The sequence below is a fragment of the Anolis carolinensis genome, chromosome 5 (assembly GCF_035594765.1).
Source record: "Anolis carolinensis isolate JA03-04 chromosome 5, rAnoCar3.1.pri, whole genome shotgun sequence".
Lineage (NCBI taxonomy): Eukaryota > Metazoa > Chordata > Lepidosauria > Squamata > Dactyloidae > Anolis > Anolis carolinensis.
This window is the reverse complement of record NC_085845.1, coordinates 145725987-145752838: the sequence shown is the minus strand read 5'-3', so window position 1 is coordinate 145752838 and position 26852 is coordinate 145725987. Positions and strand designations below refer to the sequence as shown.

At 39.3% G+C, this 26852-nt stretch overlaps 1 long non-coding RNA gene across 3 annotated transcripts; it reads left to right on the top strand.

Annotated features, from left to right (window-relative positions):
* The first annotated feature begins 22 nt into the window (after nucleotides 1–22).
* On the top strand, nucleotides 23–24994 carry LOC107982885 (uncharacterized). Of its 3 annotated transcripts, XR_010006715.1 has the most exons (6): nucleotides 23–420; nucleotides 1739–1834; nucleotides 13722–13904; nucleotides 14446–14687; nucleotides 20448–20584; nucleotides 24868–24994. It is a non-coding gene; the product is annotated as an uncharacterized LOC107982885 (long non-coding RNA). The 3 variants fall into 3 exon arrangements; XR_010006716.1 differs by lacking the exon at nucleotides 1739–1834; XR_010006717.1 differs by lacking the exon at nucleotides 20448–20584.
* Nucleotides 24995–26852: the final 1858 nt, after the last annotated feature.

Below are 26852 nucleotides of genomic sequence, written 5' to 3'. Positions count from 1 at the left end.
GGAGCAATCACCTGTTGTAACAGCTACATTGGCTCCCATCCTGAGAGTAAATTGTTTTTAAACTGTTATTTATTAATGTTTTATTAATATGTTTTTAATTCCATGTAGCAATATTTGCTTATTATTTTTGTCTATTGCTTCTATTATGTCAGAAATATTCAAAATTAACAGTGTATTTTTAATTACAAAAAATGATGTACAGGCACTGAAAGAGTTAAAATGATGCAATGACTAAGGAAAACCAGTAGGGTAATATAAGCAGGTGTGCCTGTGAGTGAGTCACTCCTCCTGTGTGAAGACTTCCTTTTGTGTAAAGAATGACTTGGTGTAAAAAGTGCTGTGTTTGACTTCTACGGTTTGAAAATTGAGAGAGAAGCCCAGCTTGAAGGCAAGAAGCTGAAGCAAAGATATACTAAGGAAGTATAAAGAATTTTGATTTATTATTTATTTATTTATTATTTATTTACAGTATTTATATTCTGCCCTTCTCACCCCGAAGGGGACTCAGGGAGGATCACATTACACATATAAGGCAAACATTCAATGCCTTAACATAGAACAAAGACAGAGACAAACGCAGGCTCCGAGCTGGCCTCGAACTCATGACCTCTTGGTCAGAGTGATTTGTTGCAGCTGGCTGCAGCTGGCTGCTCACCAGCCTGCGCCACAGCCCGGGCCTTATGGAAACCTTCTTTTTGTAACCATATTATTTTCCTACAAGAAAAGCCTCCATAGGAAGAAAACAATTGTCTGTGTTTTTATTTCATCTTATACTGGCTACTGGTTCTGGATCATCCTGCTGCTGCTGCTAAATAAGCTACTCTGCTGTATACTTTTATGGTGGGGGTCTTTTGTTATTAAGCCCATTTGCCAAACATATTATTTTTGTATGTACTGCTTGCTGTAAGCTGCCCTGAGTCCCTTCAGGGAGAGGGGGTGGGGTATAAATAAAGATTCTTCTTCTTCTTCTTCTTCTTCCCATCATCATCATCATCATCATGTCTAGGTACAATTCAAAGTATTAGTTTGGACCTATAAAGCCCTATACAACTTGGGTCCAAGTTAATTGAAGGGCCGTATCTCTTTATGAACCGATTAGAGTACCACGATCATCTGGAGAGGGCCTTTTCTCTGTCCCTCCACCCTCTCAAACTCATTTGGTGAAAACAAGGGAGGGCAGTTCCAGACAGACCTTGAACACATTTTGGAGAAGGTTTAAGTTTGCACAGCCAGGGGGAAAAAAATGGGCTTTGCCCATTTGGCTGTCCACTTACCATCCAACCCTCCCCCCCCCCCCAAAAAAAAAGCCTTACCAGGAGCCATCAAGCCTCTCTTCAGCCTGATGGAACATACCAATGACATGCAAGAAGACAGGGGAGGATCAATCCTGGCTCCCCCCCCCCCCCCCCCAATCTCCTCAGGCATCATTGGTATGTTCAATCAGGCTTGATGGCTCCTGGTAAGTTTTCTTTTTCTTTTCAAGGCAGTTTGGGGGGTTTTGGGAAGGGGGTAGAGGCCATCTTGCATCTTTGGGCTCCAGGAGTCCAGAAGGTACGAGATGGGTGTGCGGACAGGCCTCTGGATAGTTCCAGGACTACCCGTGGCCCTGTTCCAACAGGGCCCATAGCCCATTAGAACCACGCCTTTCACAAAAGCACCGGTCTAATGGGCTATCAAACTAATTCGGGATAAAGCAGGGTTTTCCTGCTTTGTCTCAAATTAATTCTCTTTTACTCAGGAAAATGTCTGAGAGGACCTGCATTATGGACTCCATCTGGATGGGCCTGGAGAGAAGCTTTCAGTGGCTGCTCCTAACTCTGGAATAGTAAAAAAGGTAAAGGTTTCCCCTGATGTTAAGTCCAGTCATGTCTGACACTGGGGGTTGGTGCTCATCTCCATTTCTAAGCCGAAGAGCTGGCGTTGTCCATAGACACCTCCAAGGTCATGTGGCCAGCATGACTGCATGGAGCGCCGTTACCTTCCCGCCAGAGCGGTACCTATTGATCTGCTCAAATTGGCATGTTTTCGAACTGCTAGGTTGGCAGAAGCTGAAGCTAACAGTGGGCGCTCTCGCCGCTCCCGGGGTTTGAACTTGGGACCTTTTGGTCTGCAAGTTCAGCAGCTCAGTGCTTTAACCCACTTCGCCACCACGGCTCCAGACTCTGGAATACTCTCCTTAAAAAGACCAGGATGGCGCTATTCCTGCTTGCCTTTCATTACCAGGTGAAAATGTTCCTCTGTCATTGACATTAATGGATTGATGAGGAATAGACTTCTGGGAACAGTATGATTGGCATGTTGGTGTGAACGTGGTGTTTTAATGTACAATAGAGTCCCCGCCACTTGTCCTCTTCCGTCTCCTCCTCTTCCTCAACGGCCAGCCTGCCGAGGAGGAGGAACCTCTTCCCCAGCAACAAGGGAAGAGGCTCTTTATTCTGTCATCCTCTCTATTATCCAACAGTTTCGCTTATCTGACATTCTGCCCGCCAGTTTATGTCGGATAACCGATACTCTATTGTATATCAATATTTAATATTTAATGGTGTTGATCACGTAAATAGCTTGTTTTTATATTTTTAATGTATTCATATTGTTTAATTTGCATTATTTTATATTTATTGTTAGCATCCTTGAGTCCCTATATCAGGAGAAAGACAGGATACAAATAAACAAATAGATAGAAAAATAAAATAAACAAAATAAACAGTGGGCTAAATTGTTTAAGTGAGGCAATTTTTAGCACAGCAGTAATCCAGCACTGTCCTTGTGAAAGGGGAACCTTTCCATGGGAAAGACACTTCACAACACAGTCTGTAATGTGAGGTACCGGCAGGAGACCATCCTCTGAGGATGTTTCCTTTCTTTTCTATCTTTTGGAAGGTTTGGGAAAGATTGGGTGCAGCTGTGCCTCATCAAACTCCTTCTTCTTTGACTTTATAAGGGGCTTGATTAGTTTAGAGCTTGTTTCAGCTGCTACTTATGGAGACCCTGAAGGCAGAGCATTCATATGCAGTGGCAAACTTTCCCTCTTCTCTTCCCCCAATTCATGAGTCATTTGTGTTATTCACAGTGCCTGAGCAGTTTGTCTACAACAGGATTTTATTAGTCTCCATTATGTATTGTATTATTGTTTGTATTATCGGCATTGAATTTTGCCAGTTTTGTAAGCCGCCTTGAGTCCCTTCAGATGAGAAAGGCGGGGTAGAAATGTTGTAAATAAATAAGTAAATAAATGTCCTAATGTGGTACAAAGATGCATGGCACTATTGATTTCACATTCTCATGCTAGGCTATTGCTTTGCCAAAATCAAGGTTTAAATTAAGGAAAATCCCTTTGCTCTAATAAAAGCACGTAGAACAAAACCAATAACAGCCGCTGGTAATGTGAATTGGGACCTGAAACATAAACTGGAGAGATTTCTTGAATAGGTAGGAAATGTATGAAAGATTTCAGCTGAGGAAGGTAGATGCAACTTGAGCTTTGGAGAGAGAACCCTCCGACCCCAAAGCTGCATCACACAAGTTCTGAGTGCCATTATAGAGGATTGACTTCAAAAATAATAGAATTTAGAAGATTTTTCAAAATTGCCAAAAAGGCTTTTGATTCAGCTGCCACCAAAAATATAGAGGATTAGAATTCACTACCTCTACTAATGCTGCCACCAGTTTTATTCAGGAGCCTCTTCTGTGTTAGGATATTGAGAGAAAGTCACACAAAACACTTTATGTGAGGAGAACAAGAAGTTGTAGTTTATTTGTATTTTGAACAGTAAATAATGCATAGTGGTTTCAATAACAGTAAAGATCTGTAGTGAGTTCAATAACAAGTTAGGTTTTTTCTCTTACCAAAGGATGGTTTTATAACTTGGTTTCTGTGGAAATATGTTCCTTCACAAAGGAAACACAAACAGGATGATTTCAACTTTTAAATCCACTTCTCCTGGGATTTAACACCAACACCAGTCACAATATAGTTTTCATCCCTTCCTTTCCTGAAGGCTTTTAACTATATTCCTCAAAGAAGCTTCCTTTTAAAATCACAGTCCCCAAACCTATCTCTATCTTCCCACTTCAAAAACCAACTCTCTAACTAACTGAATTTCAAACAGAACAGAACTCTCCTGGCTGCCTAGCTCCAACTGTCACTTCGGCTCTGCCTATTTCCAGTTGCTAAGCAACTTCTCCCCATTTGCATCAGCCAATCAGACTACATCTACAATAATGGCTGTCTGATTGCTCCTCCCCCCTGCTCTGCTGAGCTTTTGCAAGCAAGGCCTGCAAAATGGCTGCACACCAGCCCTGCAAGGCAGGCCACTCACCAACCCTTGGAGGCAAAATGAGGAGTGGGGAAGAGGCACTGCCATACCACCTCCCCCCAGCAGCCTGAGCCCAGGGAGCATAGGATAGCTGTGGGAACTGCTAGACATGTTCACCAATAGAAGTCTTCACAACCATAGTCACAAATGCCCAATCCCTAGGTTCCAGAAGATTATGCTGATATTTCACATTATCCTATACCTGGCCCTATCTATGCTGCTTGCACTACCCCATGCCCTTGACCGACCCTTGTATATCCTGATCACGCCCATTGTAATACAGCAACTGATTTAGATGAGTATTGTGTATGTTTGAAATTCTGGTGTTTTATTGAAACTGTGTTTTTAACTGTTTTGTATTATTATTTTGATTTTTTTTTTACCTTTATGGGTCGTTTGTATTGTGCCTATGGCCATTGTCCAATAAGTAAGCCAACCGGAGTCCCGCTTGGGAGATGGTGGCAAGGTATAAGAATAAAGCCATCATCATCATTATTATTTATTATAGCAACAGCAAAAGTCCCCCCCCCCCCCCGGGATAAAAGGTTCATTCTGGGTTACATCGCATTAGCCTCAGGCGTCATTTGGATTGCCCAGGCTAATGTGATTACTGTCACACATTAATGTGGTAGTGTAGATTGGCCCTGAGTTCAAAATGCTAAAGTAATTTGGCCTCAACTAACTCAGGAGGCAGAAGAGAGGAGGGGACAGAATTTTGCCCTTCCCAGTATGCTCCATTATAAGAAATGGGGGAGGGGTAGAAGTGCCTTCTTGTGTTTTGCCTCATGCAACAATATGTCTTACCCTAGCCCTGCTTGGTGTCTTAGCCCCATCCTTGAATAATTACACAATTTTGCAGAACAGAAAATTTGGGCTAGGATTTTCTGTCCCGTTTGCATCATAATCAGTTCTACCATTGTGCTGTGCATTTCCACTACCCTGTTTAGTCTTTCTGGAACATGGCCACACAGCCCGAAAGACATACAACAACCCTTTCCCTGATTCTTTGGTTTCTGTGTTTAGAGAGCATAATGAGGCCATTAATGGTAAGATGTTGGCTTCAAGGGCATTTAGCTTTATGGGAAAGGAGACTATTTCCATTTCATTCATATGAGAGCCAGTGGGAAAGGTAAATAGATAGTTCCAGTTAATCTAAAGACAATACCATATAGTATTCTATTGTACTTAGTTATAGCTGATAGAAGAAGTAATAATATCAGTGACTCAGCTTTGCTGAAGTTATCTTGCAAGGGATGGCCCCTTTCCTCCCACTTCAGCCATATTTTACTATTTCAGGATGATAAACAGCTGAACAGACATTATGCTGGATTAACAAATGTTTGTCATGTTTCAACTGTCTTCCTTATTGTGAGAATGGTTTTTTTCTACTCGTTTAGAGCCAGTGGTCCTTTCACTCTGGTCTTATCCACAGCTATGAACACAATTCATATAGTACAGTTGTGCTTGAATATTATACTATGTATTCAAGGCAGTAGATACTAGATAGTGGTATAAAATATGTAATAAATCTTTTAGACTTTGTGGCAGAAATCCTGTACAGTCTTTATGTATGCATAAGTACACTTACGGTGCTGTGCAATTCCCACTTACAAGGCAGGAGACACTGCAATCAATAGGAAATTTTTTTCCTGTCACTTGAGAAGTGGCTAGCTGCTGTTTTCATCCCTTCCCCTGAGCAATCCCCATCACAACAGGCAGAAACAGCATCCCTGTTGCAATTCCCCGTTGTCCAGCAAACACTCATATGTGGTACTGATTGTGAATACAAAGTGCAAATTTCCATATTCGAACCTACAACAAAATATGATTCTACTTCATGAAGGCCAGTGGATATGACCCTCTTTTTTCACTGTGAATAATGTCATAAGAAAAGACATAATATATTACAAAAAAAGTTAAGAGAATGAAAGAGTTACTCCCATGCAGAATGGATTTATGCAGAAGTAACTTCTAGACATATTCTGACATATTAGACAATTAGACATATTCTGAAGTACAGTAGGCCCTCCAATTTCATGGCTGTCAGGGCTGCAGTGGAAAAGTGGGAAAATTATACAGGAAGAACCCACTATTATACAGGAAGAACCCAAGATAAGCTCTCTTTAGGAATCTCAAGGATCTCCAGTGCAACTGGAGGACCTACAAATGCCTAGCTTGATATTCATTATGGGAACCAACACATTTCTTTGATCTGAAGTTGTTCATGCATGTGGTGAATGCACACACAAAAACACAAGATAGTAGGATGTTCAACTATTAAGGCACTGTATTTATGTGCTGAATGGCTCATGATTCTTGGTTTCCCACTAAGACCCTAGAATTTTCTTCAGCTTGGATTTTGATCCCTTTATTTCCAAGTCTCAAGTCCCAAACACTTCCCAGTCACTCACTGATCTTCAAAACGAAGGATATTTGGACAGTTAATGGAATGGTATAAGGATACTGCATGGATGGGTTGTGGAGCTAAGGAGTGAGTAAACCCGGATTTGGATTTAGATTGTCTTAGAAATCAACAAATTATGGCTTACTTCTAAATCAACATGATGGGGGGGGGGGCCTTCATCACAAAGACCTGCAGAACGTAGAAGGCACATCACCATGTCCAATTGCATATGTGTGGTATAACACATTTCTAAAATAGTCTTTTCTGTTAAAAATACTCTTGGGGACGGAAGACGGGCAACAATGAAAAAGGCCCTGTTTTAGCCCTTTAATCCCTTGTGTCTGTTCATAAGAGATATTTTCAGGCGTGATTGTGTACCTGCAGGCAAAAGTGATAGCACTTTTACCTGCCATCTCAATCACTCTGCCACTTCATTTTATTGCCTACCAAGGAGAATGTATTGACCAGGCATGGAACAACAAAAAGTTGAGAAGTGTCTTAATCTTTAAACTTTAGCTTAATCCTTTAATCCTTTTCTCTCAACCAAAGTAAAACCTGAGCACTTTTGCTGAGACCAGGCCAATGTCATTTTGCAGCCTGAGACAGAACACCAAATGCCACCCTCCAGCTCTCAAAATTGAAGAAGGAAAGCAACACAATGCTTACAGCTAGTCAAGTTATATTTATTTCCAATATTTATATCCCGCCCTTCTCACCCGAAGGGACTTAGGGAAGCATACAATAATGGCAACAATTCAATGCCTATACACAGTTAAAACACACAATATATAAAACAATTAAAAATTATAAATACAATATAAAATATAAAAATATAAAATATAAAAGATTTAATAAAAAGTTAGATCAATTTGTTCAAGAAGCCTCATGCTACAGCCAAAATCATTCCATGTCATCTTTGCCATTTATTCATTGAAAGCCTGAGCAATTAGCCATGTTTTTAAGGGCTCTTCTGAAACTCAAGGGTTGGGGCTTGTCATATGTCTCTGGGAAGGGTGTTCCACAGCCGGGGAGCCACCACCGAGAAGCCCCTGTCCCTTGTTCCCACCAGCCGCACCTGCAAGGCAGGTGGGACCGAGAGCAGGGCCTCACCAGATGACCGTAAGGATCTTACTTGCTCATAGGAGGAGATCCGTTCGGACAAGTAGTTATAGTGGTATTTGAGGAAGGAAACTACCTCTTCTCTGTAATAAAACTATTGCTGTTGTTATTTGCTATCAGGTTAATGTCAGCCTACCCTGATCCTATGAAAGAGATCTCCAAGAGCCCCAGTCACCAACAGCCCTGCTCAGATCTTACAACCTCAAAGCAATTGTGTCCTCCTTCATCAAATTAACCGACCAGTTGTGGTGTCTTCATTTTTTCTTAATGCCGTCCACTTTACTACTAACTTTTCCAGTGAGATTGTTTTTCATTATATGGCAAAAGTTCCTCTTGGTCTTTAAGGAGAATACAAGTCTTATTTGCTCAAGAACCCATTAATTTTTTTCCTTTTTAGTAGCCATGGACTTTGCAGACCTTTCATGAAATCAGCAGACTGATGATCATCACAAAGACTAGGCAGAGCATCTTGCTTCGTCTGTCTTCCCTGCCAGACAGAGGGGACAGTGGGGTGAATCTGTCACCCCACACACTGCTCCCTCACAGCGATGCTTCCCACATCACATGTAGGAAGTATTGCCCTCCTGACGAGGACCTGTGCTGGCTTCATTGGCACCAGCACAACATGAGCATGTTCCCATGTTGTGGAGGAAGTCTCCAAGGATGCTTCCACCCCACTTGGGGGTGAGACCTTCATCAGAAGTCACACAATGTTGGTGTGATGGCCAGCGTGGGGCTCTGTCCCCAAGAAAGGATGGAAGCATCCTAAGATGCTGAAATTGTCCTGCCTGGTGAGGCCCATTGTCCCAGTGTCACATGGACCCTCCTTGTTCTCATCTATCCCTTAGTCTCCCCTCTCTTTTTTCCCCATACTCTCTTTTTGTATTCCACACTACTGTTAATATTTTGGGGAAACTTGGTGTCTTTCATGTGCTAATGGAGTTCTGAATGAAGTGCCACTAAATAAAACAATTGGAATAATGTCTCTCACTTTTGTTAGATTGCTGGTATGAAACAAATATTATTTAACATTCAAATAAACCATCTGTAAAATAAAAAGGTCACAAACTAGCAAGCAATGAGAGCAGGCACGCAAGAAGATTCTTGAGAGAGATGAAGTGCAATGATTGTCATTAAGAAAGTATTCATGCACCTAATGATGGATCATCGTCACCTTGACACAAGGTCTCTCTACACAAAATATCCTGATGTTTGCCCATGTCTTTCCTGTGTCTACTATACTGTGGGACACCAATGTTTGGGGGGGGGGGGGAGAGATTTGATAATCACTTTAGAAATGATGAGCCATTGTGTTGACTCTTATACAGTCATAAGCTTGTTTGCTTTAATTGAGGCATGGTAGGATTTGCCGCATGATCAAAAAGTTGAAAACAGCTCAGATTAATGACTCCTCTCAGTCTGTATTCTGACAGCCCCTTTTTCAAAGCACCCATATTACCCACTTAAAAAATGGAAACCTGCCAGCATTTGACATGCGGTGGCTGCTTTTGACATGCCAGATGGTACTAAAAATGCAAAATATTTCCTATAACAGCTGTATCTTTGACAACAAAATTAATACAGTCAGAAACGTCCATAGGCTGTAAGCAGGCCACACCAGCCAGATTCCTTGGCATAATGTTTAAGGTAACAAGGCATTTTAGAGTAAAAAAGAAAATAGATCTGATCAGCTCAGCACTGACTGTCAATCATGGGTCCATGTCTGGTTTCCTTAGCCAGATGCAAAGATCGGTGTCTTTTTAGTTTAGCAGCTGCTCTGATAAGACTGTAAAATATACCTTCCCCTAAAGTGACAATAAATGTGTTAACACTTTCTTGCAACTAGTCCTTTCCTAAAACTCATCAGCTTCTTGCCTCCAGCTCTGTCTTTATGGGTTTGGTGACATAAATCTTGTAAGCATATTTGACCGTGAAAAAAAAGCTACTCTTCAAAGTGTGGTTAGCACAATTTAGTATTTATAATTGCCTACATCTTATCTTGGAAAAAGAAAACACCTATAATACCTAATACATGCATGCCTATTTTTTTAAGATAGATAAAGGAACAGTGTAGTCCTATACTTTTCTCTTTAGAAGGAATTACTGGATAAAGTCACAGCTGGGGACTATTTCTGAGTAGACATGTGCCTTTTAAAATTGGTTACTTTTTAGCACAAATTGTATGGCTGCCTTAAAGCAAAGTTTTAAAATCTGTATCTTCAAATTAGTTTTAAATTAGTGTACCGAAAGATATATTGCAGAGGCATTGCAATCGACATTAAATAAAACAAAAATAAGATCAGAACCATTTAAATTAATTCCACCAGAAATAAATAATTGTAAAATTAATAAAATGTAGCATTTAAAACAGCAACAAATAAAATTGCTCTAATAAGAAATTTTATTTAACAATTTTATTAAATTAAATAAATTTTATTTTTATTTAACACACTACGCCCCTGGTGGTGGCGCAGTGTGTTAAAGCGCTGAGCTGCTGAACTTGCAGACCAAAAGGTCCCAGGTTCAAATTCCGGGAGCGGAATGAGCGCCCGCTGTTAGCCCCAGCTCCTGCCAACCTAGCAGTACGAAAACATGCAAATGTGAGTAGATAAATAGGTACTGCTCCGGCAGGAAGGTAACAGCGCTCCATGCAGTCATGCCGGCCACATGACCTTGGAGGTGTCTACAGACAACACTGGCTCTTCGGCTTAGAAATGGAGATGAGCACCAACCCCCAGAGTCAGACATGACTGGACTTAACATCAGGGAAAACCTTTTACTAATAAGAAAAATAGCAAGCATTGAAAAGCTGGGCACCTGAATCTCATGCTTACTCTTAAAAGTAACTCTCTAAGCTTTGGTCTAACATCTTCTATTTTTTCAAACTCTGGTCTAAATTCTAATTGTAATTCTTTAAATACCAGTATTTCGCCTTCCTTGTGGTCCCCCATACATTCACACTCTTGTGATTCTGTCAACCAGATTTTGCACCAAAAAAAATCCAAATTCTATGTATGTTAAGGAAATATTTTTGGAGAGGAAAAGCACACCTTTTGAACACCTTTTCATCCCATTCTATAACAATAAAGGATTGACTTTGAGCTCTTGAGAGGAGTGATATAGTACATGAGGAAGAATAATAATATTCCTTTAATATTCTCCTCTCCTGAAATTGTACCTCACTTTCAAGTCTTGACCATAAAGTTCCTGAACTAGACTGGGTGGGACTCTAGAAGGCTCTTTTCTTAGTAAAGTAAAGGTATATTGAAATAACTGTTGCAGATTGCCACTAATGTGCTTCATTTGGATTTGTGTCACTACCTGAGACCTTGAAAGAAAAAAATGCCATTTTTTTAAAAAAAACAAAACCCACCCTTACTTAGGTTATGTTATTGCAAATTTAGAGCTTGAGGATATGCTTTCATGGTGTGAAGTTAATATTTAAACTGTATGGAAGAGTGTCACTATCACAAGACTGCTGTTTAAGGTAAATTTATGAAAACCAAAATCCCTTCTTGCTGGACTCAGTTTCACCAACTGTAATGAGTGATATTTTGAAATTACATTCCATTATGAATATTCTCTTCTGGGAGTCTTTCCATTTGAGGTCCCCTCTATGTCTGGGAATGATGGAGTGGTATGTCAAACACATAGAGGACACAAAGTTGGAGAAGGCTTCTTTAGTATCCATTCTTTCAGATGCACACATTATACTTTCATTACTAAAATACTTTAAAAACTACATCATCTGAGCAATCTAGTTGGAAAAGCCTTCCACTGCAAATAGTTAATGGTATGTACTTTTGGATACCAACTGGAAATCACAGTCTTCCAACTCTTGAAGTCAACCTAGAGAACACTATGGGTTGAAGATCAAATGCTAATCATGAGGAGAGAATATTTCTATTGAGCCTACAAGTCATTTCTGAATTATGGCAGTCCTAAGGCAAACATATATCTCCTTGAAATAACATTTTAATGGAAAATGCACCATAGAAGCCCCAGGAAGTGAAAGTCCTGATTTTTTAATCCCCCCTTTTTCAGATCAGGGAATGCGCCTGGAAATCTGAAGAGAAGGCCTTCACACATATGGCCTCTGGTCCATGAAGCCATATAGTTCCCACCCTGATACTTACATAGGGCCCTTCTAGACAGGCCCTATATCCCAGGATCTGATCTCAGGTTTTCTGCTTTAAACTGGATTATATGAGTCTTCACTGCCAGATAATCTGTGATAAACAGAAATCCTGAGATCAGATCCTGGAATATAGGGCCTGTTTGGAAGGGGCCATAGAAAGCAGAAGTGACTTTTAAGAGTGTTATGAAAGGATAAGAAATAACACTTTACTTTTCAATGTAATTCTGCATGCCACTTGTTTTCTAAACTCTTATGTTGTCAAGTCATCTTAGTGTACTGAAGGGCATTAAAAAAGAGAAATACTTATAAAATTGTGGAAGAAACAAAGTTTGGAAAATTACTTTTGTGGGCCACAATTCCCATAATCCCCTGGTCATTGTTGACAGAGGTCACTTTGGCTGGGTCATTCTGCATGGCCCAAAATATTAACTTTTCCAACTTTTGGGAAAAACAAGGGAAAAACAAAGAGTAAAACAAATTAAAAGTATCATTTTGTTATTACAATAATATATGAAACTTTGCATAAATTTACATAATTACATTTACTTTAGGTAGCTATAGCTATTATTCTCATGATAGTACACTTCTGGGGATTGTTAATAGGTCCAGGAGCTTCATATTCTCCTGATTCAGTGCTTCCAAGGGAAACATCTATTTAGAAAGTAGCATGGAAAGTTAAAATCCAAACTAATACCATCCATTGGCATCATCTTCTGAATGTTGCAAAACCAGCACGAAGCCTGGAGACACTCCTGTTTATATTATGTGTATTGAGAAACAATTCAGGATGAAAATCTGTGTTCCTTATATTCAAGAAACTGGGTGCAATGTAAGTGCATGTTTCCCCTCCTGAAAATATAACGTATGCAAAAACATATATACTTGCACACTTGTGTTATGGTGCATATCATCTAAAAACCATCAGTTTATTTTGACGCAAGAAACAGAACATCCTATCATCAATTTTCTCCATCTCTGGTGGTGAAAATACAAGTTAGATACTAAATATTGAATAGTTTACTTCCCATTCTCAACAACCAAAACCTTCCCAAGGTGACTGCTTCCTTCTGCCTAATGAGAAGCTGGACCATATCCAGAGGATGGCAACTAAAGTGATCACAGGTCTGGAGACCATGCCCTATGAGGAGTGGCTTAAAGGGATGGGTATGTTGAGGCTTTTAAACAGAGCCTGGATGGCTATCTGTTAGGGGTACTTTGTGCTTTTCTTGCATGGCGGGGGGTTGCACTAGATGGCTCATGTGGTCTCTTCCAACTCTATGATTCTGTGATTATATGATTCTAATGGTAAAGTTGGAATTTACTGCTGTATTTGTACTGCAGTGCCTAACAAGAAAAAGCTTGTATACTTGAAACCAGGAATCATTACCACCCATGACTTCAGGAATTTCAGCAATTATGTTAGTACTTTCTGAAGTGACTGTTCCAAGAATAGGTATAATTTGTGTTTTTGAATTATCCTGAATCACGCAGTACTCCTCAATGACATAAGAAGTCAATGAGCTCCAGACCTTGACAACCCTACTTAAAATGTTAATGTTTAATGGAGTGTTACAAAGTCTTTGAATGTGATATGCCGGGCCATGAAGTTATGCTACTGGATTACCTAGAAATGCATGCAATATGCAGCTTAGGTGGAAACAAAGACAATAAAGTGTACTGAAAGTTGGTGCAACAAGTCTAGGCATGTGCATAACTTTCATGTTGCTCTGTTTGATCTTTGCAGATGACATGCTTTATTGGTACAAGAGTGAAGTGGTATTGCTTAAAAAGCTTCCGATGGATTAAGCCATGGCATCTGACTTTGGGTTTGAACGGAGGAGTTCAAAGAATGTTGGCTACCTGGAAACCAGTCTCTATTCTAGGGTGAGAAGCTGCGTGCATATGGTAAAAGTTGAATGTGCACTAGGTAAGACATGAACTACTCTAGGATAATGAGGGGAAATTTAAATTGTAAAACATCCTCTAGCTACTATACCCTGCTGCAAGGATTCTGTAGAACAGTGGCTCTTGGTCTTTTGTATCTAATGCTCCACCAATCATTCTGTCAAATAATTTGGGTCCGACCATGATAGAAGAAAAAGTCCACTTTCTCAAAAAAAGAATATTTATGCTATTGTATTGATTATTATGTCCATGTCCTTACCTTTAAAGATCCCAAACTAGAGTTTCCCAAACTTTGGTCATCCAGATGTTTGGACTTCAGCTTCTAGGATTCCTGACTGTTGGCCAAAGCAAAACAGAACCATTGATCTAAACACTGCAGTGTTATTGTTTGTGAGTATATTGGGGGGGGGGGGGGAGATAATTTTGTTAGATGTGCAAAACTGCAATAATGTTTAGCTTTTTTTGATACAATGATAAAAACAAAGAATGTAAATGGTTAAAAGGAAGTAGTATTATTGAGAATAATTTTTAGTGCTGAAACTAAAACATCTGTGTCTTGACAGTAATCCGTATGCTACTGACTGAGAATCATAGCTCCAGAAGAATCTGTGCTCCATGGAGAAGCAGATGATGAGAGGGAAAGTGCAGAACACTGTTGTTAAGCAAGGACGATAAGAAGTGTACAGGACTCTTTTTGAAGCAGACAAAGCCACCTAGGTAGACTGACTTCCGTTGGATCTGTTCTGTAGATGGAAGAAATATGTAGCATAATTTTGGAGTGGGCTCCAAAATGGATTGCTGATAGGTAAGGAAAGCCATGGGTGACCCAATATGTGTTGATGCCTGTGAAAAATGGGACTCTCAGTCATCTATATCAAGATGCTGCACTTTGGCAGTAAATAATAATAAGAACAACAATATCATTATTAGTACCACCAAAATTTCTGGGAGTTGTAGACCAAAACACCTGGAGATCCACAGGCTGAGAACCACTGATTTAACCTAAGGTTTGTTGATAGTGATGATGGTGGTGGTGCCCCACAAAATCTGAAGTCTAACTTGTGAATGAATCTACCTTATTTAGTTCATTGGGGAGGCTTGCCTGGGAACAACAACAACAACAACAACAACAACAACAGCAACAGCAACAACAACAACTTTATTTATATTCCACCCTATCTACCCAATGGGACTTGGCAGATTCCAACAAACAAAAAGGCAAACAACAACTAATACAGATGTAATAACACAAAATAACCCAACATATAAAAACACATTATAACATGACACCTAAAGTTAAATAAAACGTAACCTATCAAATAGATTATATATAACCCAAATAAAATGAACATTCACATCAATTTACAAAAGCCGTAGAGTGCAGTGGAGAACAATTTTGGATGAACAGTGTGACTCAGGCTCAGATATGAGACTCTGATAGTAAAACACTCTATAAGTTGCAATCGTATCCACTCTTTCTATGGGAGTAAGCTCCATTAAACACAATGATATGTACGTACTTGTCCTTATTCCACAGGATTCTAATTCTGTGACTGACTAAGACAGCTAAGTCTTTTTAAGTATGCATTTTCACAATGGGATGTGAAGACCTCATACCTATATACACTCTATGTGTTCTATATGTAGAACTATAAAAGTGATGCTTATTATAAAGCACTATAGGAAGATGTGCTACAAGGTTATTTTGAACAAATTCTTGAGATTGCTCCTTCACAGCCTGAAGTATTTTCCACCTCTGGGTGCCTTCTAGAAGTATTTTCACTTTCGCAGAAGTACTGTCATCATAAGTGTTCTTTTCAAGTACTTTAAAATCATCGCACCATTCTTCTCTGTTCGGCGGTCTTTTATTTGTCTTGTGAAGCCTTTGAAAATTCAGACTTCAAAAATTTGTTGTTCTCAACACTTGTAATTGGTTTTCTTTAGAAACTTTTTTTCTGAAGTCATCAAAAAGTCACCCTATAGTTTGAAAGTGAAATAACAATAAATAGAACAAGGACTGGATTGATTAATTGATTTATACTTACTTGAGGGAAACTCAAAGGAGCCAGGAAGAAAATAGCACAAAATAATCAAACCAATAACCAATTCTTATCATTCTCTTTTGGTTTCACAATCTACCATTCTGGAGCAGGGATTCTCAAACTTTTTAAGTGGAGGGCCGGTTCACGGTCCCTCAGACTGTTGGGGGGCCAGACTATGATGAAATAGTCCAAAATTAGGATTGTTGTTGTTGTGTGCCTTCAAGTCGTTTCAGACTTAGGTCAACTCTAAGTCTAAAGTTTAGGTCAGGAGCCAGGTAAATGACCCACGGGCCTTAGTTTGCGGGGCCCTGACTGGAGTTATGAACCATGGCTGATTTGGATTCTATCAAAGAGTCCAATGAAGCGTCATGGAATAAAGTAGCACATTCCAGGTAGCATTATTTTTGTAATTCTGCTATTGTGATCAAATCTATGGAAATTCCATCCATATGTTGTCAGTACATTTCAAAATTCTTCCAGATTACCTCTTATTGTTAATTGGAACCCCAGGTGTATTCTTTTTGCAGAAGTGCTGGATCTCAGTTTGAAGATCATGAAATTACATAATCTTGTCCTTTTCTCTGTCTTCAATCCTGTCGTTCCCTGATATTGCTAGAATGCAAGCTTTCTGCCTGGCATATTATGTTCTACGTGTTTGTCAGTTTAAAAGTCCCATCACATTTTGACATCACCGTTTTCAATTACATTTTCAGACTTATGTTCCCACTGGTTTTTTGCAAATGGAAATCATATTTTTGTATATAATAAAGAAGTTGCAAAAATGTATAGGAATCCAGCCAAGGAATTATCATTAACAACAACTAAAAGAAGAACAGCATTTCACATTTTTTCCAGTCTGGGATTCAAGGCAACTTACAAACTGACATTATATTACATTCAAAAAATATAATTATACAATCAATAAAAATTGGTTAAACACATAATCATTTTAATAAAATATAGATATGGCACTTTCTGAAAGGCTCTTTCTCCTGTGCAATTAGAAAGAGAACAAAAAGTTGAGAGTCACTCTGGCATAGACACCTAATGTGACAAAACTTCTCTTCCCACTCTTCCTCCAGAGCCTTTCATGCCACTTAGAACCCATTTCTGGAGGGTTTCTAGCCTTCCAAAATAAATGTATATGTCTTAGTGTTGATCTTTCTCAATTTCTCTAGAAAACATGGCATCTGTAATGAAATAATACAAAAGCAGAATCAGTCATTAGGTCATGTCATTGGTTGAGCATCCTCCTGGAAGCTTCTATAAAGAACAATGCTATACGAAGGGCTGGAAGTCAAATACTGACTATCCATTTAATATCCCATCCAACTCACCTAATTGAAACTAAAATAGTTTCAAACAATCCCTTGTTATCCACTCTTTTAGCAATTTTTCCACAATCTCTCTCTCTCTCTCTCTCTCTCTCTCTCTCTCTCTCTCTCTCTCTCTCTCTCTCTCTCTCTCTCTCTCTCTCTCTTTATAGCAGAAATGACCAAAATATCTCTATTTTTTGGAAGGAAAGACTTAATTTTAAAAAATCCGATTGAGACTGATTCATCTATTCTTGTCCAGGACTTTGAGTACTTAACTGTGAAAAATCTGGAGTGTGAATTTCTGTGTATTCCAACAATGTTTAAGCTGAATTGGGAGACTTTTTCCCCCCTGAAAAGTTCTTTCCATCTACTTGATAGGGTGATACAACATACAATGCATCATCACACTAAGGCATGAATCCACTTTAAATCCGGTTTCCGACTCCTGCAGAATTCTGAGGTTTGTAGTTTGGTGAGGCCCAGGATCTGACTGGCTGAGCTGTTTAAAGCCCCCTCCCTAAAGTGAATTTAAAGTGGATCCAAGCTCTACTGTGATGAGGTCCAATGTTGAAGATAGTGTGCCTATTGAATCTGGACCAGTATAAATGAAGGGGATTTTTGTTTGTTTCATTTCGCTTTTGAAGAATTTACCCAAATACCTTCAAATCTGAGATAGAAAGAACTTGAGATTTTACAAAGTGAATGTGGTACAAAGCAAAAGAGATGGGTTTTCCCTCTCTATTTGGAAATTGAAGAAACCTGTCATGTTAGAGTTCAAAATATCAAATGGGGTGAAGTTTTAGTGATGGAAAGGCAATGCTTCCACATAAAGAAGCCCAATCTGTAGGAAAGGTGTACACAGTGACCTCAGACCATTGCTAAAAGGGCAATCTTTATATTGCACGAGGGATTTGCATTCTACTGCCATTATCTTGATAGCAGAGACAACATGCAAATACAAACTCAAATCTTTCTTAGATCTATCTTGATCAAGTCACCCAAGGTCTTTCATCTTAGCTGAGTAATTCCTATCCTAGCCTGGAGACAGATGCTCCTGTCCTTTATGCTCCTTTGTTCCTTGTGCACTTTTCGTCATTGCATTTATCTTATCAGGCTTTCGGTTGTGTAGGCGATTGCTTAAGAGTATAATCTACTAAGCATTAGCTTAGCACAGCTACCATTCATTTCCAGTCATCTTGTGATGGATCAGCAATTTGTGGTTCGGACTCAACTTTACTCCATTTTATGTTACTTAGCATTTTGACGTTGCAGACACCATGACACTAATGAAGAGAAAAGGGGTTTTACTTTTTCCGGCTCTAAGGAATAAATATTTTTTTCTCCTGGAACGGCTCCACATTACAGAAAACAATTACCTACCAAAGTCTCACTCTGTGTGTTTTGTAGGTGCTTGTAATAAACTATGAATGAAAGGGATAATGTTTGAGTCAGGAACACATTCAGAAAAATCCTAATTTGAGGACATCAATGATTTAGGGGAAAATGTGCATTTGCACTTCACAATTATCCTATATATTGAATTTTGAGGGGGTGTTTTTTCAAAAATCCAAACTGAATGTGGAACTCCACCAGCTTGAGCCAGGTATACAATACTAGTTGGCTCAGAGCAGAAGTGCACCAAAATAAGAAGCAAGATTCCTATGATTACATATCTAGTCCAAATATTTATTCTTTGTATGTGATTTGACTTTGCAGTGCTTTTGTACGGACATCATGCTCTTAGTTTGGCCTACCTTTAAGCTTTTCCTCCCCATAGACCTGGTTCGGGAGGAGTTTGTTGCTATTGTTAAATAATTGTAGGGTCAGAAACTGCTGGTAATTTACTGCAAATCAAACCAAGATTTCAATCTACTATCTGCCCAGGGCTTGAAAAGTTTCCTCTTTGAGGCTACAACTATCAGAATCCCTTAGAGTGCCTAGTTTGCAGTGGAAAGTACCGGAAACACCCAATTTCATAAAGAATTCCCTTAAATTCAAACAAATTGTAATTTTTTTGTAAGTCGTATTAATTCCAAGATTCATTGGGGAAAATAACACCCAATTATCTTTTTTGTCTTTTCTCATAAGGATTGTGTTGGGAGATATTAAGACACAAAATCTACAGGGAGATCACACCTGAACTGTGTTTTTAAAAATATTCTTCCAAATGATGAAACCAAGATTTAATGTTGAATATTTCCTACACAATACATTTAACAATAAAGCCCAAATCCATGCTAGACATTTTACAACAATAAAGCAAATAAACCTCTGTCCATTTCCGCAACAATTACTGGTATCATCAGAAGTATCAATGTGAGCATCTTGACAGATTCATTACTTTTTATCTGATGATTTTAGAAAAGGCTAATGTTGTGGCAAGATAAGGAGCAAATCTTCCAACAAGCTTTTGTTGCTGTTTATGCTCAGGCATATAATTTCATATGGTAAGAAGCCGCATTATGGTTGTTAAGTTAATGGAGAAGAACCATGCTATTTAATGCAGCTGCACCTTTCATAAGCATAAACTCCCAATCCTTTATGAAAGGCTGAAGTGGGTAATGGAAATAAATGTCTCCTTTTCTGGTTGAAGAGTTATTAATATGGCTGGGAAAGGAATCTATGCATGGTCATCCCTTATTAATTCAGGCTAAAGCTACAAAATGCAACATTATGATGCTAACTGGAATAAAAAAAATATTTGGGGGGGTTATCACGGCAAGAAAACACCATTTGTTGTATTAGGATTGGACATATGGCAGGTTAAAATGCATGCCAGCTGGCTGGACAGATATTTTGAAATATTGCCATTTCAAATTGTAGAAATCATTTTTAAAACTCCTCACTAATTAGGTATGCCATATGCCATGAATTATATAGTGAAATCTATATCCCATGAAACTGAATAGAAATTCAAGGTCACAAGGCAAATATTCCCACATAATTTCCCTGAAAACTTTAGTCTTTATGTCCTAACATGTATGCTCATGCATTGGACAATATTGTTACAATATTGTTATAAGGTAAAGGTTTTCCCTTGACATTAAGTCAAGTCATGTCCAACTCCATTTCTAAGCCAAAGAGCCAGCATTGTCTGTAGACACCTCCAAGGTCATGTGGCCGGCATGACTGCATGAAGCACCGTTACCTTCCCGCCGGAGCGGTACCTATTGATCTACTCACATTTGCATGTTTTTGAACTGCTAGGTTGGCAGAAGCTGAAGCTAACAGCAGGAGCTCACTCCATTCCCCGGAATTCGAACTGCTGACCTTTCGATCAGCAAGTTCTGCAGCTCAATGGTTTAACTCGCTGCACCACTGGGAGCTCTACAATATTGTTAAAGGTAAAGGTTTTCCCCTGACGTTAAGTCCAGTCATGTCTAACTCTGGGGGTTGGTGCTCATCTCCATTTCTAAGCCGAAGAGCCGGCATTGTCTGTAGACACCTCCAAGGTCATGTGGCCGGCATGACTGCATGGAGCGCCGTTACTTTCCCGCCAGAGTGGTACCTATTGATCTACTCACATTGGCATGTTTTCGAACTGCTAGGTTGGCAATATTGTTACCCAGTCACAAACACTTCTGTTCATGAGAATCCCTTAGTCCTTTTATCATAAAGTTTCTTTCCTTCTAAAACTATTATTAATATATTCTAAAAGGGAACTTTATATAAATGAAAATGAGGAAGTTTTACTTAAACTGGAAACCCAATAACCACCCAGAGCTATACATCTCTTCGTAGAAAGTAAATGGCATAAAGTCTCCTCCAGGTGTGTTAGATTACAACTCATATAATTTTTTGGTTTCTGTTGTCATCGAGCGAAGCAGGTTGGAGAAGGCAGGCAATTATTGTACCATTATATATACTTTGAAGACAATGAACCTCATCAGAAAGGCCAGGTGAAGCATCCCGCTTCATTTGGTATCACAGCAAAAAGAGAGGGGCAGTGGTTTTTTGTTTTTTTTTTAATCTTGGCGATGCTTTCCCCATTAAACATGGGAAGCATTGCCATTCTACAGAGGGCCCATGCAGGATCCATTGGAGCCAGCACAACATAGGAAGCCTCCTGTGTTGTGGGGAAACCCTCTGATGGCATTTCCACCCTGGTTGGAGGTGCGGTCTCCACTGGAAGTCACACAGCATTCCTTTTTTTTTTTTTTGTAACTAGTTGCAAAACAAATCACACTAAATGCCAAATACCTAGGTGAGAAACATCATGTCCAATGATAAACATTTGTTACTTTTAGGAGGGATCACATCTCCTTAAAATGTGCTTTCTTTTTGTTTGACTGACAGATAGTAAAGTACCGTATATACTGGAAGATAAGCCGAGTTTTTCAGCCCTTATTTATGAGCGGAAAAAGCCTCCCTGGGCTTATAATCGGGTCAAGGTCAAGGCCGGCAAGGGAGCCTGCAGGCTGTTGCTTGCAATATGTGATCTATTTCTCTCTTCTCCTCCCTTATCAGTGTTTACTTTTGCAAGGCCTCCCTTGCTCTTAATCAAGGGAATGTTTTGAAAAGAGAGAAACCCTTGCAAGTCAGGAAGAAGAAAAATATATATTCATTAATCTTATGAAAGCATTTCCCCTGAAATATTTGTTAAACTCTCTTACAGATATATAGGCATTAACCCCTTGCAAGCTTTTGCAATCTCTATCTACCTTTAGGGCTTGCAAATATTGTAGGGGAAATGCACACACAGAGAGAGAGAGGGATCTGCAAACGTTTCAGGGAGAAATGCATATGTGAAATTAGTATCTATAATTATAGATATATATCTAGCTCTGCATTGTTTATATAAGCATTGAATGTTTGCCTGTTACTATGTTGGAAGCCAGCCTGAGTCCCCATGGGGAGATAGGGTGGGATCCAAATGAAGTTTTATTATTATTATTATTATTATTATTATTATTATTATTATTATTATTATTAGGTTATTGTTGATACCATATTGTTTTTGTTGCCCCTACGTTTCCACTTATAGAGCTAGTTTATTGCTTTTCTTTGAAATACGGTAAATATTCAAAAACATTTAACCTGCTGATGCCTCGATTAATGAAATTTTATTGGCATCTATTTTTATTTTGAAATTTACTCGTTAACTGCTGCATTTCCCACCCTCGGCTTATACTTGAGTCAATAAGTTATCCCAGTTTTCTGTGATAAAATTAGGTGCCTTGACTTATATTCGGGTCAGCTTATACTCGAGTATATACAGTATGTATCTTAGAATGCTGACAGTTTCCCTAAAGATAATGTGAGAACCTGTGGCCCTTTTCATCTGTTAGGTTACTTAAGATGTGCTTACCCTATATTCAACATGTATTTGTCAATTAGCAGCGATATGACAACATGGCAGTAAACATCCACTTCTGTTTAAGAAATGATGTTCCCAAGAAATTTTCCAGTTGCAATGGACCTAATAGAGATTTTCATTTTCTTTTCCCTTTTTTTGGGTGTATATAGTATATATTTTCTACAGAAAAAATCTAAAATAATAATCCCAAACCCAGGCCTGAAATATACAGATGGCTTTAAAACGGTATGCTGTATTCTGTCTGGAGTTTTAATATAAAACTATTTATTGCAAAAGACCTTGGAGGGTAATGTTCCGGCATGATGACTTTAACATCAATCCAGATGACAAAGGGGGGAGGAGGGGTAAGAGGAGGAAATTAGCTTATCTGTAGCTGTTTAAGTGACTCTAAAATGTTGTAACATCTGCCTATCAAGCATATGAAAGCATTTTGCCACTTGGAGCCATTTTCCTCCCTACATCTGATATTTTCTTTACAAAGGCCAAACTGACATACTGTAACAAGAACAAGAGTAGGGTCACTTTAAGATGACAAGATTGGGTAAAAATAATATGATCTGAAGGATGGAGTACTTTTATCAGAAATCACAAGGAAGAATGAGTTGTTGCAACTGTGCTGGTTTTGCTAGTCAACAAGAACAACTTTTCTCTGCAGATCTTTAAGCAATGAATGCAAAAATAAACTTCTAATAATTGTGTCAAGATTATAACATATTTGCAGATAACTTTAAGGTAAAGGTAAAGATTTTCCCCTGACATTCCCCTGACTCTGGAGGTTGGTGCTCATCTCCATTTCTAGACCGAAGAGCCGGCGTTGTCCATAGACATCTCCAAGGTCATGTGGCCGGTATGACTGCATGGAATGCTGTTACCTTGCCGCCGGAGCGGTACCTATTGATCTTCTCACATTTGCATGTTTTCAAACTGCTAGTTTGACAGAAGCTGAGGCTAACAGCATGAGCTCACCCTGCTCCCCAGATACAAACCGCCAACCTTTTGTTCAGCAAGTTCAGCAACTCAACGGTTTAACCTGTTGCCACCTTTACAAGGCTCAAATTCCACAGCTATTTAAAAATAGAAATATACTGATCCCTATTAAGCTTGCATCATCTTAAGATTTTAGTGGAATGTAAAAAGGGGATGAATCAATTGGACATATTTAAAAGACTGCAGAATTGATCATTTATTTGCCAAGAGCAGCTAAAAGTTTGACGGGATAATATTGAAAGAAGAGTGATGACATTCCGTAAACAAAGGCTTAGAGATAGAAGAAGGATTTTTATGGTTGTTATTTTTGCTGGCATGTTACTTGAACTGCTTGACCAAAACTTAGATATTCCAAATGCACACTTTTATTCGTAGCAGGGAGCACCAGATGTCACACTGATGTGTCATATGCAGGGCAAAGTGAAGCCACCTGTAAAATCCGGACTCTTGAGAAAAACTCTTTCTGGCCGCTGACCTTGAAGCCTGCTATTATTTTCCTCCAGGAAGACAATGTCAAATATTTTATTTATTAGCTTGTGGGGGGTGATGTTAATGTCTTCTTTTAGTGGGTAGTGCTAGTTTAGTTTTATCCTCTACAAGTCTACAGCAGAGCAATATACATGTTTGAAGCACTTTATTTGTTATCTGAGTTAACTGTTAACTTTTATAATGTGCACTTTACTTAGTATATTATCATAATCTCACTGTTTTTAATTCCACGTTTTATTAAGTGTGTTTTTATTTCTAGAGGTAAATGTTTAAGTTTTATAATTTGTGTATGTTTTTGCTTATTGATGTATTGTATATTGTTATTGTTTTTATCTGGTATTATCTGTGAGCCACCCTGAGTCCCCTTTGGGGGAGATGGAGGTGGGGTATAAATAAACATTATTATTATTGACACAACAACGTTGTATGACACAGCAAACAAGATAGACATGCTGGATTTCGTTTCACAAAACCACAAGTCGAACACTTCCCAAGTGTCTAGGACTGTGTGATGTATTTTTGGATGATGCGTGCAGATCCCAGCAGGGTGGCCTTTTGCAGTTGGCAGATCGTAATTTTGTCAATGTCTATTGTTTCCAAATGCCGGCTGAGATCTTTTGGCACGGCACCCAGTGTGCCCATCACCACCAACATTATTATTATTATTATTATTATTATTATTATTATTATTGAAGCACAATTGTATAGTAATAAAATGTTCTTCCTCAAAAAATGAACCAATTAAAAACGAACCTTTCCAAGCTCATTCAGAAAGAACACATCTGGAATCTTGTAGTGCTTGTGTATTAATTTGTTTTCTTTAAACTATCTCAGTCGATGAAGAAGGAGTTACAATTTTAGACTGCAACTCTCCAAATCACCAACCCCATTCACTAAATTTGGGGATCTGCACCCCCAAAGGGTACATCTATCAAGCATTACTTAGAATAGGCCATACAACTGCCCATATATTCCTGGCCTTGTTTCCCAAATGAGACCAGAAACTAGGAGATTATAACACAGCAGCTTTATTTCTGCAGATTGGTGCCCTTATATATATGTTTCTCTTGGTTACATATTCCATGCTAATATTTCTTCAGCTCTCGTCCCTCCTCTAACTCCACCTTCCTTTTTTCATTTCTAGCTAAAATTAAATTCCTTTTACCAACTTCCGTCTCCCATCTCTGATGTGTTACTGAACCAACACTTCAAAATAACAATTTAATACAGAAATTATTTGTATTAACCAGTAAATATATAAAAACCCCTATTAAGGGGAATCAATCTGTTAAATATAACTCATGAGTTATTAACTGCCTAGTGAGACTTGTCCCTGGACCAGGAATCACTTCCTCTGACCACATTCAAGAACTTGTGTGCACCAAGGATCCTGAAGGCCAACCAAAATTCTTTGGCTGTGCCTTTCTGCTGATCATAGCTAGAAGGCCATCCTGAGGGCGCTCCCTCCAAAACCAAGGAGAACCCTCATTACAGCCTCAAGCGTAGCTGCCATTTTATGCAAAACTTATAGGGACTGTTTTGGGAGTCAACCCTTCACCCCCTAAAATGGGTGGTGCCACCACAGTTCCTAACATGACTATTTTACCTTTGCCTTTCCTCTAAAAGAAGCAGGCATATACTTATACCCCTTTCCCCACTAAGCTGGCCAACATATATTTTATCCCTTCTTTGAAATGGTTCACAAACAAAACATTCCTCTCCTCCAAGAGGTGAACACCATCAGACCTGTAAAATTCTGGCCATCTGAATACAATTTCTCTGTGTGGGACTACCCAGCCCCCACTCTACCCCATGACAACTCTTATTTCCTGATTGACTTTCCTTCTGGCCAAATTGAGCTTCTTGGGATCACAATTCCCCAGCCACCTCAACTGTGGCAACAGTGCCAACCAGGCAATCAGAACTCCAGGCCAACGTCACCTGATGTAACTCAAATCTTTTAGGGCATGCAGAATCAGTGCCTCCCCTTTAATAGGCCCAAGTTATTGTGTGTGTGTGCCCCAAATGGACAATCAACATATCTGAAAGAGGCCCCTGCTTTTCTCTGAATAACATTCATAGAAGTCCCTCCCATTGGAACCTTCTTTTACCCCACCATTCAATTATAACCTGGTCACTCAAACCCAACTGGGTGCCAAGGTGACTTTGACAGGCATTAGACTGATGGGGGATGGAGCAGCCTCGGATAGCTTGCTGCTCCGTCTTCATCATGTGGTTGGGCCGATGAAGCTAGCCGGCCCTAAACAAGTCTGGCTCCTTCATGGGGGTTTTCAACCCCCCCCCCCCCCAACAAGCTGTGCTCAGATGCAGGTGAGGCTTGAGGCCCCTCTAAGGACTTCATCAGACAGAGTTGGGGAAAACAGGGGAAAGTGGGGGAAATCGTCTTCTTTGTGTGTAGAATCATCTTCGCATGAGATTCAGTCTTTAAAGAAGACAGAGAATGTACTTACCCCATCACACAGGATCATCTCCTCCCACCTCTAGTTAAAGAATTCAAAGGGGAAATACAAGGCATTCTTAAGACCACCACCACTTCTATGGGCTCCTTTACTTTCCCTCTCAAGTTCTGTACTTTCAAGGAAATACAAGGCATTGTTCTTAAGACAGGTACTGCTTCTATGGGCTCCTTTGCTTTCTTTCTCAAGCCCCTTACTCTCAAGGATGTGTTTTTAAATATTTTTATGGTTTTACCCTGTATTGTTTTTAATATTAATGCCTCTTAATACTGTATTAATATTTGTATATTTTAAGTTGTATTGAAATGCTTTTAGTTGTGAAATGGGGGGGGGGAGTCCTTT